General features: G+C 31.8%; 1 pseudogene; it reads left to right on the plus strand.

The window, feature by feature from the left end:
* The window catches only part of LOC104733249, a 6,187-nt pseudogene continuing 798 nt past the window's right edge, over positions 2,199-7,587 (plus strand).

Raw genomic sequence — 7,587 nt, forward strand, 5'->3', positions numbered from 1 at the left:
GTCTAATTGCATGAGAATAAGTATAAAGATAAAAACAAAAAGTGTCGTCATATATTTTCTATAATGATATACAGAACTTTCTCAGCAGCACTAAAGCTCAAAGCCCTCAAGCCTCAACTGAAAGAAAGGTTCAAAGACTTAGTTTACCAATACAGGACAAACAATTTCAACGAGAGTTTATTGGTTCAATCAGCCACACTTGCTTATTTTAATCAGTTTAGGTGATTTATCATGATCCTATTATTTGTCTGCTTTTATTTTCTGAAACGGTTAACGTTTCATTTTTCTTCTAAAACTGTTCCACGTTAAAGGTTATCAATCAACTGGTAGTTGAGACTTGAGAGACGTCTTTACTCTAGATGCACACAGAAGATGACAATGGCCATAACGTAATTAGCTTTGGTTTCATGGTTCGTTTCGTCTGAACTCTGAATATATATATGTTTAAAAGAGCACACTTTATTTTTATTTTTGAAACTTAATACAAGCTAAAAACATAGCAGTTCCAAAGTCTTTCTCGCGAAAAAAAGTTTAGTTAGACCATTTCCTTATGCATGTAACATATGCTGCTTCAGGGGATAACAAGATTTCAAAGCCTTTAATCAACTACACATTTCATGAAACGTGAAGGTAATAACAGATTTGCAGGTTTACATTAGTTTTTATTTGGTTAGATTAAGAAGAAAGCAAGTAAAAACATCTTATACTAAAAGTTAGTTCTCTGGTAATGCAGGCACAATTTCTGCATTCTTAAGTTGTCAATAAAGTAAAATAACGAACAGAGAATACTCTATAGCCTGGAGATTATACTCTATGGCCAAGAATCTGAAAGATTAACATGAAAGCGATAAAGCAAATACATCATGCAACCATACGATCGTACCGACGCAACACAAATTTATCATATTTTAACTATAAAAATCTTAATAATTCTTATCAACATATTAAGAAATATATGTAAATAACAACTTCTTAACTAGAGAAAACAAATAAAAATGAAGTTCCATACCAGTTCCTTAGTGTTGTAAACATGGTAATGTTCTAATATTTTTATCTTACAAAGTTAACAAATGCACTTCATATTGTAGGCAAAAAAAATTTAGTATATTGAAAATATGGTTTGTATTACAAAAATAAACATGAAAAAAAAATCAATATTTTTTATTCTGTTGGATACTATCCATAAACATAATTATAAGATATGGTTTACAATTTTTATTTCTACAACCTGATGAAAAATATTCTAAAAACAATGAAAATGCACCCCAAAAAATATTTAATTATAAAATAAAAGAATGTGATGCCAAAAGTATTGAAAATATAATTAGTTTGCATTAGAAGCAGCAATAAATTTGGAAAGGAAATAAAGATTGTAGAAAACTACTTACACAAAAATAAATGATAGCAAACAATAGTCATATAATTATTCTGTTGGGTTTAAATTGTTTAATAGATAAATTAATTTGGTTTAAATAGAAAACAAAAAGGAGGCCATAATTATGTCCCATATAAATTACTATGTTAATTATATGGTGTAATTGTATCATATATATATATAAAAATAATATCCATTCACCCTTTAAAGTATATTTCATTTTAAACAAAAAAAAATAACACAAATCCCGTGCGTAGCGCGAAATATTTAAATATCTATATATATATAAAGTGCAGTTTCCTAACTCCTGATGCTGCCACCTCAGCATACCCCTCTTTTTAATAAGTCCATATTTTTGAAATAAGCCCATATTTTTGACATTACCCACTAAGCAATTATTATTTATTTCTATCATATTTTTGTAAAGGCCCAATTCATTTTTCCAATTTTGCGACATTATCCACTAAGCCGTGTTTTTTTGGCTCGCGGAATAAAACCCCTTTCCACGATACTCCACAACGTCGTCGTCTGTTGTGGACCTGAAGCGTCCCTGCCCTTCTCATTCTTTCATCCCGGTTCACCTAATGGTTATATTTGAAATAAATGTTCTCCACTCCTCCACACCCTTTCGCTGTCTTCTCTCTCTTCCATCTCCATTTTAACGTTTTTCTCTATTACTGTAATTCATCCCGTTCAATGCTCGCTCTTTCAATTCAAGACCCACTACTCTATCTTTAATTGGTGTAAGTACTATATAATGTCTTCTCCTCCAATTTCATGCTTCATATATTTTTCTTCGTCTCTTTAATTTCTCCTCACTAACATGGATTCCCCAGTCGTTTCATTCAAAAATCTCAAAGATGGGCGCCTTCACCAACAGATCATTGGAAGAATGCTTCATCACTGGCCTGATCGCAATGTCAAAAAAGGAGGCCAACTCATGGGCGTCGACGTCCTACTCATTGATGAGAAGGTTTTTTCCATCTTAACTAGACTTTTCATTTATTCGTTTTTTACAACTCTATCTAATTTGAAGTTTTTCTCTAGAGTTGTGTCATCCAAGGATCGGAGATCCATGGATCACAGACGGTATCTCCCCATGTGGTCGATCAATGTGACCCACCTTTCAAAATTAGAAAACTCGCTACGTGATAGGGCAATATATATTTTGTCCGACTTTGAAGTCACAAGAAGCAACTCCCGTTGTAAGCTAACAGAATCCCCTTTTTCAATACGCTTCACACCAACCAAAGGCAGCACTTCACAAATCAATCACCAAAGACAAAGAAGCAAAGAGATGAACACACCTTTAATAAACTAAAGAGATTCAAAAATAGGAATGCCACAATATGATAACCGTAACACTAAATTATATAAAAAAAAAAAACGAGCCAACAAAAAAACAACCCAGACTTTATAAAATTACAGCAAGATAAACAAGAAAAATAAATTTTCCCAAAACACAATTCACATCAACTCGAAACTCAGAGGACAAAACGGATAGAAAAAAAATTACAACTAAGAACACAAAAACAACTCACAACTTAATTAGGAAATCTAAGGAAGCCATCGCATTTTCATATAAACAAATTTGCAACCCAATTCACATTTACCTTTAACGAAATCAACAGGGGATAACCAAATATCCCCCTACAAATGCGAAGCGAGTGGAAATCAACCAAATACGCAAACCCTAAAAAAAATGAATATTCAAGGGAAAACGATTACGAAAGGGATGACTGAAAAAAATGATTACGAGCATCAAAAAAATAAGTTCAATACTCATATTGTCCTCTAGATCGCAAACATTGCTCTTCTCCTATCCGTTCACGAGGACATCAAATTTTGAAAAGGAACAAATCCATTACAACCTCAATAACATACAAATAATGATCCAATAGACCAACAAGCCTTAAAGAAAAATTGGGTCCGGCTGAAACAAAGAAAAATAGACCAAAAAAAAGAAATGTAAGTTATTGATTTTATTTATTTTTCTTAATAAAATCCACAACCTTTTTCACTCTAAACACTAAAATGACAAACAATAATAAATTAATCACAACTAAAAACTACAGCCAAACAACAACTTCAACTACACAATGTTAACTTCTAATTATAATTTTTTTTAAAAAGCATTAAAAACATACAAGATGATCTCAATTTTAAAAAAAAATAAACAGCAAACTAAATTATACTTACTGAAAAACCTATTTTTATAGAAAAATAACCAACAAAACAACATAAACAACCAAAATCAAATAAAAAACAAACGTAAAGATGAATTTACGTAACCAAAAAAATAATATACATAACAAATTCCGGAATACACCTTAATCTAACTACCGCGCGTAGCGCGGATCAATTACTAGTTTACACTATAAAATTATGTGATGATTGAGTTTTTTATTTGCTGGTGAATTAGGTTACTTGCTGGTAAATTTAAAATAATGTCTTTCATTTTAGAACAGATCCTAAGTAGGATACAATTTCTTGATTGATTATTCTTTTAACATTTTTAGCCATTAGAATGTCATGTAGTTTTCTGGGTAATTTTTGTGCTGAATGCTAAGAATCAAATAATGGTGACTAGCATATTTATCAGCATAATTGTGTAACTATTTAACGCATATGATGTACTGCATTTTTTTTTAATTGTGGACGAACACCATGTAGGTTAAGGAAGTAATGTCAATGGTAAAAGCAGGCAGGGAAGAAGTGCAAGTGATAACCGAAGAATGATTACGGCCTTTCTTCGTGCAGCTGGAGCAGCCTTACCAGACGGAACAATCATACCAGTGGCTCCAGAGGTGGAAGGAGAAGACAAAAAGTGAGGAATGCCGAACAATAACTCGGATTATATTATATTCACAATTCGGAATGTAGAACAACAACAATATCCCACTTATCTTTTCTGAATTTTGAGTATTATATTAACAACTCGGAATGTATTATTTTTTTTTTAATGTGGTTATAATTTACTGAGTTAGTAATAATTTTTTTTTTTTTTTGAATAAAACTGAGTTAGTAATAATAAGTTGGAAAAATGTTTGTCAGCTACTTGAGGTATACCCCAACACATAGCCACACATACAAACAATATAAATGTTTTCTTAACTACGTCAACTATTGTCATCACATAAGGACATCCATAAACAAACATAGGTTATGTGTACAACACCATAAACATTCTACTCCGGTGGTTAGTTCGCCGGAATCCGGCGTTGACCAGTATTGACCAATATTGACCAGTTTTAACCGATGTTGACCAGTGTTGACCGGCGTTGACCAGAAAAAAAAAATTCAAAAAAAATATTTTTTTCTTTTTTCCTTATAAAATTATTTTTTCATGTATTTTTGATAAATAAATAAAAAGATAAATGATTTGTATAATTACAAAAACAAAATATAACAACAAAAAGTTATACAAAATAAAATCTTATATGACAAAAAAGTAAAAATTATATACCAAAAAAAAGTAAAAATTATATGACAAAAAAAATTGTGGTATATCTAGTAACTAATTTTGTTAATACAGAAAATATACAAAAATAATATAATAAAACTATACCACCAAAATTTTATATGTAGTAGATTTTTTCATAAAACTATAACAAATATATACCCTTTTTTTTCAAAAATCATTTTTTATTTTGTATTTTCAAAGTTGGGGATTATAAATATATATATATATATATATATATACTTATTTATAAGATTATATCATTTGAAATATATACAAGACATTGCCAACTATTTCTTTATTTTTAATAAGAAGAAGAAAGGAAGAAAATAATGAAAATTGTATTTATTTAAATGAAAGACATATATCTAGAAAATACTTAAAAAATAAAAGTTGATTTTGTAAAATCAAAGGTTGGTCTTGTAAAATCAAAGGTTGGTCTTGTAAAATCAAAGAAATAGTTGGCAATTCCTTGGATATATTTCAAATGACATAATCTTATAAATAAGCAAAAAAAAAAGATATATTTAAAATCCCTACCTTTGAAAATTCAAAACAAAAAATGATTGTTAAAAGGAAAAGGTATATATTTGTTATAATTTTATGAAAAGATCTACTACACATAAAATTTTGTTGTATAAATTTTTGTTGTTATATTTTGTTTTAGTAAATTATACAAATCATTTATCTTTTTTTTTATTTATCAAAAATACATGAAAAAAAAGAATATTTTTTTTTGATTTTTTTTCTGGTCAACGCCGGTCAACACTAGTCAACGCCGGTTAAAACTGGTCAATATCGGTCAATACTGGTCAATGCCGGATTCCGGCGAACCAACCACCGGAGTAGAATGTTTATGGTGTTGTACACATAACCTATGTTTGTTTATGGATGTCCTTATGTGATGACAATAGTTGACGTAGTTAAGAAGACATTTATATTGTTTGTATGTGTGGCTATGTGTTGGGGTATACCTCAAGTAGCTGACAAACATTTTTCCTAATAAGTTATTAGATTTACGTTGACTTCGTTGTTATAAGAGGCCATGCCGTTTTGGTATCTTATAATTCAACTCCGTGTCGTTTTTGATGCAATTCAAATTAACTGAAAAAAATAATGAAACAGAAAGCGAGGGATAAATAAGCCGCTTAATTTTCAAGTCTTCTTCAACAATTTTCATTTCGAAATTTCTGAGAGAGAGAGAGAAAAGAGAAGAGAGAGAGAGGGTAGAAAAGCTTCAAATCCTTTGGATTACATTCATCAGGAGCAAGAGAACACACGATGGTAATATACTCTGGACGATTGATCTCCTACTCTCTCTACTTGTGATTGATTTTGTTTCGCATAAGACCCCTCTGTGATTCGTGAATCGTTCCGGGAAGATCGATCGAGTGAGTGATCCTCCGAAATTTTATGATCCATAGTTATCGTGCTCATGATGAGCTCAGCTTGTGTTTTCTTCGGTTTATAAGATAAATTTTTGATGGTTTCGATTCGACCTATTTGTTTGAATGTTTTGCTACCTTCGATGTGTGTTTCTATTATTCTTCGCGAAACTTCATATAAACTTTTCCTTAGTTTGGATCCGTAGCTCTGTTTCTTTTTTCGGTCGTATAGTTACAGATTTGTTTGAGGAATTTTCACAAACACTTGGTTTGCATGACGCGATTCCACTAATATTTGAAATCAATTTAGAGTGTTTGGATTTTGAAATTTCGACTCGATTTCGTCTTACAAACTCTGGAGATTTTGAAAATTTTCTTAATCTAGTTTGTCGTTTCAACTAAATCGCTGCTTTCTATTGTTGATGATGTTCAGTCAAAGAAACGAGGGCTTTCGATGGAGGAGAAGCGGGAGAAGATGCTTCTGAAAACTTCTCCCGCCTCTCCTCCATCGAAAGCCCTCGTTTCAGACTCATAGCCCTCGTTAACAAGCATTGCTTCAGATATTCTATGAGTCTCAAGACTTCTTCCTGGTGAGCACTTTTTAAAAGTTTTTTACTACTTGTTAACTTAGCATTAGCATTGAACTAATGGATTTGAAATACCAGCTATGGATCTCTCTACTTTTGTTCATATTTTTTCAGCTCAAGGAACTTGAGAAGATGGGGCCGAAGAGAGCAGTAATTAGTCAGTCAGTGAAAGATTGTTGTTATCCAGAGTTTAGTCGATGATGATCTTGTTGCCAAGGACAAGATTGGAATTTCTGTGAGTTAGCTTTTGTGTTCTTATGTTGGCATCTTTTCACATCTTATTTCATTGGTTTCCGTGTATAGCCTTTGTTGCTGTTATATGTCGTTTGACAGTTTTCATAATTGTCCACATGAAGATCTACTTTTGGAGCCTTCCCAGCTGTGCTGGCAACCAAGTGAGCTACCGTTCTCATCCTGATATAACATCATAATGATACTTATTAACTTGAGTGAAGCAATGTTTGTTGATTTCTGATCTCATTCTGAATGAACAGCTTAGGAGTATTCGCCAGAAGCTTGAAACTGATCTTCAGGGTAGTAATAAAAGGCTAGCAGAGCTTGTTGATCAGTGCGAAGCCCTAAAGAAGGGAAGGGAAGAAACCGTAAGTAATTTTGGTATTGCAGAATTAATGATTGGATAACCTTGCATACTCTTTTCACCATAACTGCTGTTCTTGCTTCAGGAGGAACGAACAGAGGCCTTGACGCAACTTAAAGATATTGAAAGGAAACACAAAGAGCTGAAGGTCAGATTACATTTGGCCATCTGTTTGGATAGAG

The sequence above is a fragment of the Camelina sativa genome, chromosome 12 (genome assembly GCF_000633955.1).
Source record: "Camelina sativa cultivar DH55 chromosome 12, Cs, whole genome shotgun sequence".
NCBI lineage: Eukaryota > Viridiplantae > Streptophyta > Magnoliopsida > Brassicales > Brassicaceae > Camelina > Camelina sativa.